Genomic DNA, 14,146 nt, shown 5'->3' with positions numbered 1-14,146 from the left:
GTGGCCAAACAGCTCATATTTTGCATGATAATTAGTGTTTATAGACATAATGTGCTGCTTACTAGGAGGCTCAATTCTGCATGTACAAAATGTACTAGGGTAATAATCCAGTGCTTTTCAAAGCATGTTAAATTAAATAATCTTCAGATGCTCCAAGGAAGGAACCATCACCAGAGCAACCACCCAGGTGGCAGAAGTTGCCCACAAATATTTAACAAATAAGCACAAAGGCAACAGTGTTGAAGGTCTAGCAGTGTTGCTAAGGTGACAGTGGATGTAGTATACAGACCTGAACTGCTAAATGCTCTTCTGGAGTTCTTATGATACAGAATATGGTCTGCAATATTCTGGTGTTCTTATGGTCACTGGTTGGTTGCTGACTTTAAAAAAAATCAATGAAATGTATTAATACACCTTCCACTATAAATCTGGAACAAAATAAATACTTAACATGACATTGTTCTAACATGATCCTTGGGACTTCCAACACTGATTTTCAAATAGATTCTAAAGTAGGACAAACCACCATTTGGTTTCGATTTCTGCTGTTATTTATCCAGAGCTACAATGACAATAGAGTCTTCTGATTAAAAGATGTAGAGCTGTATGAACACAGCAGGCCAAGCAGTATCAGAGCAGCAGGAAGGCTGACGTTTCGGGTCTAGACCATTCTTCAGAAATGGAGGAGGGGAAGGGGATTCAGAAATAAATAGGGAGAGAGGGGGAGGCGGATAGAGGAGAAGATAGGGGGAGAGGAGACAGACAGGTCAAAGAGGCAGGGATGCAGCCAGTAGAGGTGAGTGTAGGTGGGGAGTTAGGTCAGTCCAGGGAGTACAGACTGGTCAAGAGGCGGGATGAGGCTCGTAGGTAGGAGATGGGGGTGGTGCTTGAGGTGGGAAGAAGGACAGTTTAGGGAGGCAGGAACAAGTTGGGCTGGTTTTGGGATGCAGTTGAGGGAGGGGAGATTTTGAAGTCCACATTGATACCATTAGGCTGCCGGGTTCCCAAGCTAAATATGGGATGCTGTTTCTGCACAACCTTTGGGTAGCATTGTTGTGGCACTGTAGGAGGCCTAGGATGAACATGTCATCCAAGGAGGAAGAGGAGAAGCTGAAATGGCTCGTGACTGGGAGGTGCAGTTGTTTGTCATGAACTGAGCGTAGGTGTTTCGCGAAACGATCCCCAAGCCTCTGCTTGGTTGCTCTGATAGAGGGGAGGCTACATTGGGAACAGCGGATACAGTATACGACATTAGCAGACATGCAGGTGAACATCCGTTTGATGTGGAAGGTCTTCTTGGGGTCTGGGATGGGGGTGTCTTCTGATTTCCAGTATGTATCCATGAGGATCTACATTAAGAATGGCCAAATCCTACTTCAGTCACATAAAAAAAACCATCACTGGACTTTGGTTAAAAGAATAAAGGTTCACTACATTCTTCTCAGATAGATCTGATATTTATCGCAAGAGACAATTGTTCTTTTGAGATAATGGGAACTGTAGATGCTGGAGAATCCAAGATAAAGTGTGAAGCTGGATGAACACAGCAGGCCTGAGATGCTGAGATAATGGGAACTGCAGATGCTGGAGAATTCCAAGATAATAAAATCTGAGGCTGGATGAACACAGCAGGCCAAGCAGCATCTCAGGAGCACAAAAGCTGACGTTTCGGGCCTAGACCCTTCATCAGAGAGGGGGGTGGGGAGAGGGAACTGGAATAAATAGGGAGAGAGGGGGAGGCGGACCGAAGATGGAGAGGAAAGAAGATAGGCGGATAGAGTATAGGTGGGGAGGTAGGGAGGGGATAGGTCAGTCCAGGGAAGACGTCCGTAGGCAGGTGCTGAGGAAGGTGATGTGGTTGTGGTACCTGGTTTGCTTCAGGACACGGTCGAGCAGTTTCAAGGCCGAAGAGATTACAAGAGAGTTGCAATGGGAGAGAGAGTCTTCCTTGGACTGATCTATCCCCTCCCTACCTCCCCACCTATACTCTCTCCACCTATCTTCTTTACTGTCCATCTTCAGTCCGCCTCCCCCTCTCTCCCTATTTATTCCAGTTCCCTCTCCCCATCCCCTTCTCTGAAGAAGGGTCTAGGCCCGAAACGTCAGCTTTTGTGCTCCTGAGATGCTGCTTGGCCTGCTGTGTTCATCCAGCTTTCCGCTTTGTTTTTTTTTGTTTTGTTTGCAATATGTCCAGTGTGGATTTTAACCTACAGGGAACTCATTAGAACCTATAATCTGATTAAATAAGGCAGAGAGATAATTACAAAATATTAAAAATAAAGGTGGTGCTGGAGACAAACCAAATGACTAGAATAACATGGTAGGGAAAAGAGTCACATGCCAAGTGTATAACCAATGTAATAAGCAATCCAGAACTGTACAAACTAATTAAGATAGAGAGATCATAACAATTTATCAAGGTGACGGTGTCACCACGTAGGTAAGGCTGTCATTTGGTTTGTCTCCAGTACCACCTTTTTTTTAAATTTTGTAATTATTTAATCAGATTATAAATAATCCTTTTGCTTGTTATTCAGCTGTTGACACTTTACTTACACTGCTTGATACTTTTGCTCATCTGCAGAGCGTAATTTTTGACATTCCATTCACTCCAGGTATATGACCTTTTGATCTTTCTACCTATAAATTATGAGTTTGTGCACCTCTCACTTCACCCGATGAAGGGGCTTTGCTCTGAAAGCTTGTGACTTCAAAAAAAAACCTGGTGAACTATAACCTGGTGTCAGCTTCTTTCTGACCTTGTCAGTCCCAGTCCACACCAAGGTTGATGCAGAAAGGATCTTCCCTTGGTTGAGGGGGTCAAGGGCAAGGGGATAGAGTCTCACGATAAGAGGTAGGCCATTTAGGACCGAGATGAGGCAGTGTTTCTTCACTCAAATTAGAAAGAATCCTTAGAATTCTTAGCAAGAGGGCTATAGAGGCTTAGTCTTTGGCATGTTCAAGACTGAGATTGATCCATTTCCTCTTATTAAAAGACATCAAGGGACATGGAGATAGGTTGGGAAAATGACATTAAAAAGTGGAAGATCAACCATGATCAGGGTGAATGGTAGACCAAGCTAAGGGATTGAATATTATACTCCTGCTTCCATTTTCCATGCACCTAAATAGGATTTCATGTCTTAAAGTCAAAACTAAAAACATTGCTAAGAAAAACGTGTTGCTTTTTAGAAAAGTAAGTCAAAATATATCAAGTTCTTTTAAAAAGAAACAACATAGCTAAAGCAAACAGTTCAAAAATGGTGTCACATAAAAACAGTGATCTGTTACAACAAAAAAAGCACAAACCAGAAGGATCACCTGTCTGTTTTTTTCTGTTCTGGTTGTCTTGGTTCATAATCAATCTTCTATAAACTGTGTTATATGGACTCTCAAACAACACAACACAACAATTTTTCTCCCCACTTTCAAATGGGCACATGGCAATATTTTTGCTCCCCAAATGGTACCAATATTTGCAGTTTTACATTAGCACCCAGAAATGTTAGCTCAATTAGGGTCTTAGCTTATACTGAACCATTGCTGGGGGGGTAGCATTTGTACAAACTAAAGTCAACATTTCACATCATGGAATGCATCATTAATAAGTCAGTTTGCAAGTCCTCCTGCAGTGTCTTGTCACTTTTCAGCTTTACTGAAAGTAAAAGTTGAATGGTGTTTTGTCCTTCATTATCAACATGAATTCAAGTTGGCTCTTTAAAGCTCAATCTTCACTTTTGTTCATATTTGCTCAATTTTGCATACACTCCTTGTTACGGGAATATCAAGTTTTAATCAGACGGGAAACATGTCATCATAATGTTTAGAGATTAGATGATCAAAGTGTGCATAAAAAAAAATTGGACTAATTCTGACCATTCATGTTCCACACATACTCATTGTAATGAGGGCCACTGAGAAAGTCTTACAATTGAGGCACTTTCTCAACTTTGCTCAGCTAAGGTGCGAGATATATTTGGACATGTTATGCAAGGCAATGGCACTTAAAGTATAATTCTAAATTCTATCCAACATGGTGATGTCAAGCATTCGGTGGAAAGTCTTGTACTCGGCCCCAGTTGAAACATATGGCATACTTGATTCCAAACAGTTGCATTTATGCCCAAATTGTGCATGCAAGTTTTATCTATTGTTAGGATACAGTAAACAATGTTATGCATGACAAGTAACTCCCATAAGTCTCAACAGTGGGCCTATCCTCTACTACTCAATTAGGCTGATACTTAGGCTCACACAGAAAGGAAGAATTCCCTCAGCAAAATTTTAATTTGCAATGTTAACTTTGGATTTTGTCAGACAGCTCCTATTGGAGCATCAATCAGGTTAATGCTTATTCACTTGAGTAGGAGATTGGAGAGTGAATTACCTCAACTACAAGCTACCACTGGCTGGTAACTATTGAATAAAGTAGCTGATCATAACAGCCAACTCAAACCTTGTCACTTAGTTATTAATTGGGAGAGCTGAGCCCACCTCTGGAAGGAGCTAGTCAGTTCATTGTTAGTCATTAATCAGTTCTACAGCCTACACATGCACAGTTTATCAATTACTATCCTCCTAACGGATAACACCTTACCCAGCATTAACTTAGCAAAATAGTTTTCAAATGAAAAATCCTACATTAGTTTATGTAATAAACCTTTTCCTACCCAAGTACATACTCCTCCTCAAGACTAACAGAGGTCAACCCTTCTTGCTTAGTAAATACACAGATGCTTATTACAAGGAGAGTTGATAAGTGTCTCAACTGTATCCCGTACTGCAAACAATTGTTTCATTTTTTATACTGCTTTTCACAGCCACCAAAAAAAACACGTAGACAGAGGAGTCAGAGGCAACACAGTGTGGAGCTGAAGGAACACTGCAGGGCAAGCAGCAGAGGAGCAGGAAAGTCAAAATTTTGAGTCAGGATCCTTCACCAGTCCTGAATAAGGGTCCCAACACATTAACTTTCCTCCTCCCCTGATGCTGCTTGATCTGGTGTGTTCCACCAGCTCCACACTGTATCAACTCTGACTTCCAATGTCTGCGGTTTTTGCAATCTCTGAGATAAAGGGGTCAAATTGAATTCAATCTAAATAAACGTGAGGTGATACACTTCAATAGGACAAACAAGGCAAGGGAATACATGATGACTGGCAGAACTGGACAGCACTGAGGACCAGAGGTACAGCAATAAGCATTATTCCCAGCCCCTTATGTTTGGGAGCCAAATAGAGAAAGAGTTTCAGCAGACGTATGGTATACTTGTTTTTATTAACTGAGGCAGAATGTTTAAGAGCAGGGAGGTTATGCTGGAACCAATATAACAACATTCGCTCGGCTACAGCTAGAATATTGTGTGCAGTGCTGGAATTCACATTATAAGAGGGATGTGACTGCACAGGAGAGGGTACAGAGAACATTTACAGGATGTTGTCTCAGCTAGAGCGTTTTAGTAATGGAGATTGGACAGAGATTCTTTTCCTTGGAGGAGAGAAGACTGAGCGGGGGCATAATGGAGATGTATAAAATTATGAGCGGCATAGCCAAGGTACACAAGGAGTTTTTACCCTTGAAAAGGAACAATGACAGGGTGCACAGATTTAAGGCTACGGAGGTGGAGATTGAGGGGATGTGAAGAAATTGCTTTTCACAAAAAGAGTAGAGGTAGAAATCCTTGTAACGCTTAAGATGGTTTTATATGTGCACTCACAATGCCAAAGTATACAAAACTATGGGCCAAGCATTGGAAAATGGTTCAGCTTTGTTGCTTGTTTTTGACTGGGAGACTCAATGGGCCTTTTGTTGATCTGTAGACTTCTATGACGACAACTCTTTGGAAAAGAAGTGGTTTCGTATCAATAATTAAACTCAAAGGAAATGTGATTATTATACAAACTACTAAAGTCTAGTAACTACTGTTAATACTCTTTCAGCATGTCTTCAATGGCAGATGCCCAGATTTTAAATCAAGCCTGCTGTGAATAAACACTGAACATCAACATGATGGCTAGATACTTGTTAGTTAATAACATGTTTCAACTTGCCAACTTTGTAAGCTGATTGGCTGCTTCAATTCTTCTCTTCTAGTCTGATATCATTTCCCCCAATCTCAAAAAAGACACTCATGATTGTAGGTAGCAATTGTAAGAAGCAATCTTCCCACCTACAACCCTGCCCTAGCCACTGGTCTCCATATAATCAGTCATTAAATCCTTGCCTTCTGGCAATGTCCACAAATTTTGATCAGACTAGCAAGAGCCAGAGTGAATGAGACGGACATACTGTCTCACTCCTCCTGTTCCAACGACTACCAGCACACTTCCAGTGCAGTTTGAAACTCAATAAGCTAAATCAACAAATTTTGCTTTATAGAAGCAGTGTTCAACAAAAATGACCTATCCATGTTGATAAGTCTATTTCAAATGCAAATCTCCAAATTCAAATTAATGTTGTAAATAACTACAAACAGATCCAAAAAGAATCAGTCATCAGAACTGACCTTAAAATTTTCTCTACTGTTAAAAGGAATCAACAGTTACAATGCTTTGGTGTTAAGCTCATGTCGCGTGGCTAAAGGTATTCTTAAAAATATCTCCACATTGTTTAACAAGATGTTCAGAAGTCCCGAACGCACATGTCTGTTGTCACCAAAGTATGCAAAGAAACATGAAGAATACACTAATTAAAATATTAAACTGTCACATTTTAAAATATTTCATTTGCTTTACGGATCCAGGCCAAAGTAATAGAAAATCCCATCTGACACCCTATTAATGCTTCTCCTAAGCCAGCTGCTTAAGAGTTCTCAGAAGTAGTCAGAGTGATCCATCCTCCAATTTTTCATCCCTCCCTGTGGGGAAAGCACCTGGCTCTCCTTCACGACAACAAAACTGAAATAAGGAATTCAACACATAGCGAACTGTATGCATGAATGAACATTCCATTAATTTGCAGCTTAGGTGCACAAGAACATCACCGTGTCCTCATTTTAGAATTAAATCCATGTGTTGTGTTAGCAGATACAACAAGTCCAAAATGAAATAGGTTAATTTCATTCAGCAAACCTTATCTACGAAGTATAATGCACCTAAGCAGTTTAAGAAAACCAATTAGACCTTATTCCATGAAGGCTAGGGTTCACATGTTTGCGAGATTGACTGCTTCAGGTGGAAAAGGTGGCCAGTCTATCTGAGGGAATGCATTAGTTTTGCAGATAGACAGTGATGTTTGCTATTGCGTGTATGAAAGTCTGTAGCTCATTTTTCATGATCCAACCAATTTATTCCAGGCTGTGACCCAACTGGATAAGCACTAAAAAAATTTCATTAGCTAATCACTTGCTCCAGAACTTCCAACCTACTATAATTATCCTAGGCTTCATCAGTGGGCCAAATCTCACTAAAAACTGACCTAACCGAAATTTATAGATTATTTTTCATGATGCGTATATTTATCTGTCTGCCTTTCACGATTGCAGCCGTGTCCTAAAGCATGTTAAAATAGCTTTAAGTAGTCAATCATAATTTACAGCCAATTTCTATTCTCTACAGTACATACACAGCGTCACAAAACTTTTCTATCCTGTTGAGTTGAGCCTAGTTTGCCATGTTAAACTATGCAAGTTATATTCTGTATAATATTTATGATATACATGAAATTGCCATAAACCAGTTCCTCTACCCAAAACAACTGTCTGTATACTTATCTTCAGACAAAGCCACCTGCAACTATAGAAACTCATTTACAAGTAGGTGGAATGACCCTGGGATAGAAATATTCTTCGATATTAACAAGACAAAAGGTAATTTTTACTGTAAAATAAATTAATTACATTAATACATAAAATACATTACATAAATACATTAAAATAAATCTGTTTGATATCTGTCTAATGCACTTTCCACTAAGGACACTTCTGAAAAGGCAGTGCATACATGCACTTTTACTGCAACTTAAATAGCAGTTGATGCAAATGAATGGTTTGGGATGAAAACAGCTACAAATATTCTGGGCTGACACTTCATGGTATAGTGCAACAAAAAATTGCATTATATTAAATCTTCACAATGCTTCTTTTCTGGATAAGTGCAAACCTAATTTCTGGAATTGTCTAAGTATTGGCTCAATTTGGTGATTCACATCAATGCTAGTCAGTACTCCCACTTGTCCTACAAGTCAACTATTTCCTTAACCTTCTTCCTCTTATGTGCTACATAGCATTATTTATCCAAATCATGTGACATCATCATTTACCTTGGCATTCTGGTACCTTGTGAAAATAGTCTTTCATAAAAATGTCTGTTTGAAGTAGATGAATACCGTTTGATCATTTGCACTAATGAACCATAAGTGCATCAAATACACCCTGTATTATGGTTTTGAAGTGCTGGAAACTTTACACTGGGTCTTCGTCACTCTTATCATCCTCCCTGGAGAACATCCCTGGTTTCCCTATCAACATGGACACAACATCCCAACTGGTTCGCTAATCTGAATGAGATATTTGATGGGATTTTTATTTTATAAAAGGAACTTCATGGTATACAGGACACAACGTTCAAAACATCTAGAGTTTTCTGCTCATCTAGTCAACATTTAATTCTGAAAACTGTCTTAAGATACAAAGTAACATATCCAATGACACAACATTACAAGTACAGCAAGGCTGAATGTAATTCATTTCTGCTGTAAAATCGATGACTTTTTTAAAAATGACAGTATTATTGCATGCGTATAAAATACACATGAAGAGTACACAAACATCTGCTATTCCGTTCCCTTTATACTTGAAATAGATTGTTACTGTTCTGCTACTTAGCTACATTATTGCCCCATTTTACAAAAGATAAACAAAACATTCTATCCAAGAAAAGCTCTATACGGTCTCAGTTCCTTTGGTAATCAAGTACATATTTTATTTTTGTTTGCCAGCATCCATCATGTTTTTAAACTGTGAATAGGTGGCAATAAAGCAGTGAAACCAAATATGTTATTTTCTTTAAATTTATTAGGGGAAACATGTTGATTCAAATCACATTCACGATACTTGAAGCCTGATGTATGCTTGAAAGTCACATTCAAGAAAAAAAATCTTGATTGAATTTGACATCAAGATTTGTTTTTTTTAAAAGAAGCCTCATCTGCCTAACTATAAGAACAGAACTCAATATTTCTCTTCATACTTGTCATTATTTCAAATCAAATGAAAATCAAAATTCTCTTTAAGAAACAAATCTATTCAAAGATAGATCAGACCGCATCTTTAAGAGAGTAAAAATGAAGAATTACTACATTGGTCATCACCTGTCTTTTATCTTGAACGCTGACTGACCTTACTGCGCATTGCCAAGAATTTCTGCTCAAATTTCACATCTCTTTTTTTCTTTAATGCAATAGAAGTTGTCACTTTAAATACTCCCATTATAAAATGAAAAGAGATGAGGATGATTAATCTTTATCTCATTATTTGCTCAGATCTCTCTGAATCATGGGGAGAGTGATCAAAAACCCTAGAGAAATTCAGCTTGGACTTCAGTTACAGTGTTGTGGAGTATTACCTACAATATAGCTTCTTCCTCCTAGAAAAAGAAAATTATTGCATTAACCTATAGCAGAAGATCACACTACCGATAAGGAGTTTGAAAAAAAGAACCAATCAGGTTTGGATGGTATTTGATCACAATGCTGGAGGTAGACAGTCAAACAAATGTGTGCCAGTTTCAAAAGTTGATAGGAATGAGACACAATAGACCAGGCATTTTCCGTTTTAAGCACAACTTCAGATATCTCACTTAATATTTCATACAATGAGCATGTATCACAAAAAGCAAATAAGGTAATCTTTCAATTCAATTTACATAAAACTCTTTCCATCAGTCTGTCTAGTAATACTAGTTTGCAGGTAATACTTTGTATTTCCAGCCACCACACATGCAACCGTTGGTTCCTGGGATAAAAGCAGTTAGACTGGTTGTAATTACAGGCAGGGCACTGCAAGACATTTCCCCATGTGTAGAGTGTAGGGTCCCGTCACTTAAGATGGTGGTAAGGAGGATGTTAAACTTCTTCCTTTCATTGTTACACAGCCTAAAAATGGTCAGAATTATGATCAACAATGGAGTCAAAGGTTATAGGTAAGTGAGTTCAGGCCACAATCAAATCAGCCATAAACTAAATGGTGCAGCAGACTGTAGGGGTTGAATGGCCAGCTCGCATTTCTTATGGCACCCACATGTACAATTACCAAAACGGACCCAGCCATCTATGACAGATGGTCACTATTGAAGGTTATATGAAGACATGTGCAATGTAGTTTCCTCACAGTCTACAAAACACTACTGGTCTGTTACTTTTTTCCGCCCCTTAAGTGTTGCTAAATGGGGTCCTAAATTTGCTCCAAGTCCGTGGTATTCGGCCAACTCCATCACAGCCAAGCATGGGGAAAAAAAACAGACCCCAGTTGCTCAACTGGCAGCCCTGTCCTGGCTTTATCGTCTCCAGTCCCTCAAAACGTGCGGGTGCTGACCGATACTCCGGTCCAAACTGAACATTTGTTCAAAACCAAGTGAAGTTGGAGTTGGAGACCTTCCACAGCGATCTTGTTGAAATTCACCTGACAGGAAGACGAAATTGAAAAGACAGGCAGAAAATCGGGAGCCAATACTGGAATGGAAAGAGTAGGAAAGTACGACATGGCCATGTTCCGGATAGTTCGAGATCAGCATCTCTGTAGAATTTGAGCGCCCCCTATTTGCGTATAAATAGTTTGAAAATACCCACATGCTAAATTAATGGTACTTCTTCAGAGGACGAAAGGAATGCGCCACACGCAATTCCCATTTTACATCTTCCAGCTTTTTCCTCAGTAATTTTTTCCAAAATATTACTTCAAATTGGGTAAGAACATATGCGAAGGAGGAGTTCATGTTACTGATAAGAGCAGGCGGCAGGTCAGGAAGAAAACTCAGACTGGTATAAGCCATCCTATCCAGCATTCGAAGGGGTTGCACCCGGTTTAGGGCTACGGACCACAGGCTAAGGGGTCAGCTTCCACGAGGATGATATCGGTGTCCGGGGAAACAACATAAACCAGGGTGTAAATTTCCGAGTTTATTCCCAATCCTCCCACTCACTCCCGAAGAAACGTGCTCCCAGCACAAGTTATTCCAAAACGCAAACAAAAAACTACGGAGATCCGGAATTTAAAAAAAAGTGTTCGAGAAATTGGTTCCCAGAGCCCGAACCGTAAATCGGTTTCTCTCTCTCTCTCTCTCTCTCTCCCTCTACAGATACTAAACCTGATGAGTTTTCCCAAGCAGAGACTTCCAAAATATGTTCGACGTGAAAGACAGGCATAGCTTAAATTATCGTTGATAAGGAACACTTCTAGTAAATAGCCCAAAAGTTATTACGGCCCCCATTTCATAAACAGCAGAGCGAAAAAAAGTGTTCCTCACGAGTTAAGTTCGTAAGTGGGCCCATTGTCTGAACATATTCCGTTTTTTGTAAAAAGGACCAGATTTAAAACCGTTAACTTTTAATGCTCGAGACAAGGTGGGACATGTGTTGGAGTACATTGCTCCTAAAATTGGGTAGCGCGAAGAATGTATTCTTCTCACCTGATGGAGAGTACTTAGGAGTCGGTGAAGTTGTACATATTAGCTGTGGATTCAATATATCTCCCTTGACAGTACGGCATGTGATAGTGTTAACAGCTGGCGAACGGGGTGGATCATTACACCTGTAGGCGGACTGTCCTTATTCGCTATTTGTTAATTTACCACAAACCAGGCCAATTAGTATAGAGATATCGTCAGGGCGGGTGGAAGGTTCCTCGCTTAGATGCGGATGAAGTTTTCCCTCGGTATACAATACGGATGATAAAAGCGCGACACCCTGGTTGTGCAGGGGGCTCTTACCACCCAGCGTATAATTGCACTAAATGACACAATTGTGTCTTCAGTGCCAAAAGGGAAACTCGGTTTGCATGATATCAACCCCTGAAGCGCAATAGGACAACATAGAGTCCTCGCAGTCCAATTTGTTTCAGAGCCAGTAATTAAAGATGAAAATCTTTAGTAGGAGGCGTTGCAACAGAATGCGTGGAAACAGCTTCACTTCAGCAAATGCGGTACAGATAACACTTGCAGATCTTTCATGAGGGATAATAGCTACCGAGTGAGATGTGCTTAAATAAAGCAGCTTTTTTTGAAAAAGAAAAAGTTTAGGGAATGAGTGAATCGGGCATTGCAGTTTGGAGGCTCGATTTTTCCCATAGTCTGCCAAGTAGCTTGCTGCACCTTTCCAATTCAATGCCAAAATTAATTCAAGTCAAATGTACTGTTTTGTTGGCTTCCTCCCACACTCTCTAGCACGGCCTGAATACCTACATTTCTTGCAAGGTGTCGAGAGAGACGCTTAAAAATGCATTTCGCTTCTCACCGTCTTACTTGGAGTCGGGCATACAATGGATGCAGAATTAATTTTGGAACTAGAAATGTAAATTTGATGTTAAACACTGTATTTATACGCACCTAAAAGCTTTATGGCCACACTTTGAAGCATTTGCCGTCGCACCAGTGACCGACGGAGAGCTCAAACTAGAGTGGCTTTTTTTTTCAAAAAAGGCAAGAGTGAATAATGCGATTAATTGACGCCGCCAGTTGAGAAATGTAACAGAGTAGGCTGTTGGGGCTAGGCAGATCGAGATGATCGGTGATGGAGAATGCTTGTTTTCCTCCAACACCCCTCCCCAAAAAAACTGTACCTAAAATGAAATGCGACCATCCGCACTGTACTTCAATTTTTTTTTCTGAAAATATGGCGTACTGTTTTAAATTGACAACTAATCCACAAATGTAGCCACCGGTTCTGCGGCTGTCTGCAAACTTTACGACAATCTTAAAGATGCAAGCTCTAGCCAAATGTACATGAGAGCATGGTATCTGCAGTAACTTATGGAGAATCGAGTCGAGGCGACCAGCAATACGGAGGCATCTACAATGTTTCCCGTTGGGTGCAGGAATTTACGGCATTAAAATAAAAAGACACGGGAGTTTATTATAAGACGTGGGGATATCTTACCCAAACCTCCTGAAATGATCTGCTGGTCCCGATGTCAGCAAATGACACCTTTGATGATTACAGCGCCCACTCAGCGAAAATGCCACCGCTTCGCCTCCAATCTCAGCTCTCAAACAGCGACCAATTTTTAAAAGAATAATCCCCTTCCCAAACGTGCCAAATTCACCACCAGGGTAATACTTCCATATGCACTTGCATTTCCTCTGGGATCACAGCTTCATGTGTCCTGAAAGTAGCCAGTTTGCTTGCAGCAGCGGCTGAGACAGTGGGAGCAAGAGGGAGACTGGGTGAAGAGAGAGAGAGAGACACACACACACTGCAAGAAGTCAGCAAGCTCTATGACAGGGCGTCGCGACGGCACAAGGGATGTGGTTTTCCTTTCTCAACCATCCCATGGTTGGAAGTGCACGCTCCGGCAGGCGATAATGGAAGCTAGGAGAAGCTGGATCGACACTCGCGCAAGCAGCTTTCAAGCTTTTTGCGCTGCTACCGCTGTGAGAATGCACCGAGCTCCCGCGGCGCAGCGCGATCTCTCAGGTCCTAGCGCCCGCCGCAGCGTCAACTGTGAAATCATCCCAGCCTTTTTCAGGGCAACGGAATGGATTGGAAACGCCAAGCACAAATACTTCTGTTTTACTGCCGAGACCGTTCTGGACTGATGAGCGCATGAGAAGATAGCCTACATTAAAAGGATGTACCGGCGTGCAGAGCTCGGGTCGAACACTCCCAGCTATTACTTCGACTTGTCCTCACCACCGCCCACTGGAGATCCCGAAGACCAAGAACGCTGGCTCGTGTTCAGCACTGATTCTGAATTGGATCCTTATCGGCGGGATCCCACTGAGCCTTGTTCGGAGAATCCTCTCGCCAAATAACAAATGCACTTCAATTCTTTGGATTTACTTTTAATACATTGTGTGTGTTTTTTTAATAAATCTAATTCCTAATTCCTCCTCGCTACAGCGAGTTTGCTACAGTGTGAAGTCCTTAAGAAAGTTTTCCCCACGGCTGCGGATGAACTAAAAGGCCGCTATAGATCGAAAATAAATGCGATCAG

At 40.7% G+C, this 14,146-nt stretch overlaps 1 protein-coding gene across 3 annotated transcripts in view; it reads right to left on the bottom strand.

Moving 5' to 3' along the window:
- Positions 1-13,924, bottom strand: part of il1rapl1b (interleukin 1 receptor accessory protein-like 1b) — a 1,291,549-nt gene extending 1,277,625 nt beyond the window's left edge. The window contains exons 1-2 of one of the 3 annotated variants that reach the window (XM_059650336.1): positions 13,090-13,924; positions 290-380 (exon numbers count right to left, since the gene is read on the bottom strand). The gene's annotated coding sequence lies outside the window, so the exon portion shown is untranslated. Of the gene's footprint in view, positions 1-289; positions 381-11,624; positions 11,655-13,089 lie in introns of those variants that run through there. The other 2 variants (XM_048541139.1, XM_048541142.1) reach the window with 2 other exon arrangements.
- Between the last annotated feature and the right edge of the window lie 222 nt (positions 13,925-14,146).

The sequence above is a fragment of the Stegostoma tigrinum genome, chromosome 12, assembly GCF_030684315.1.
Source record: "Stegostoma tigrinum isolate sSteTig4 chromosome 12, sSteTig4.hap1, whole genome shotgun sequence".
NCBI classification, from domain to species: Eukaryota; Metazoa; Chordata; class Chondrichthyes; order Orectolobiformes; family Stegostomatidae; genus Stegostoma; species Stegostoma tigrinum.
This window is presented reverse-complemented; position numbering and strand designations above follow the sequence as displayed.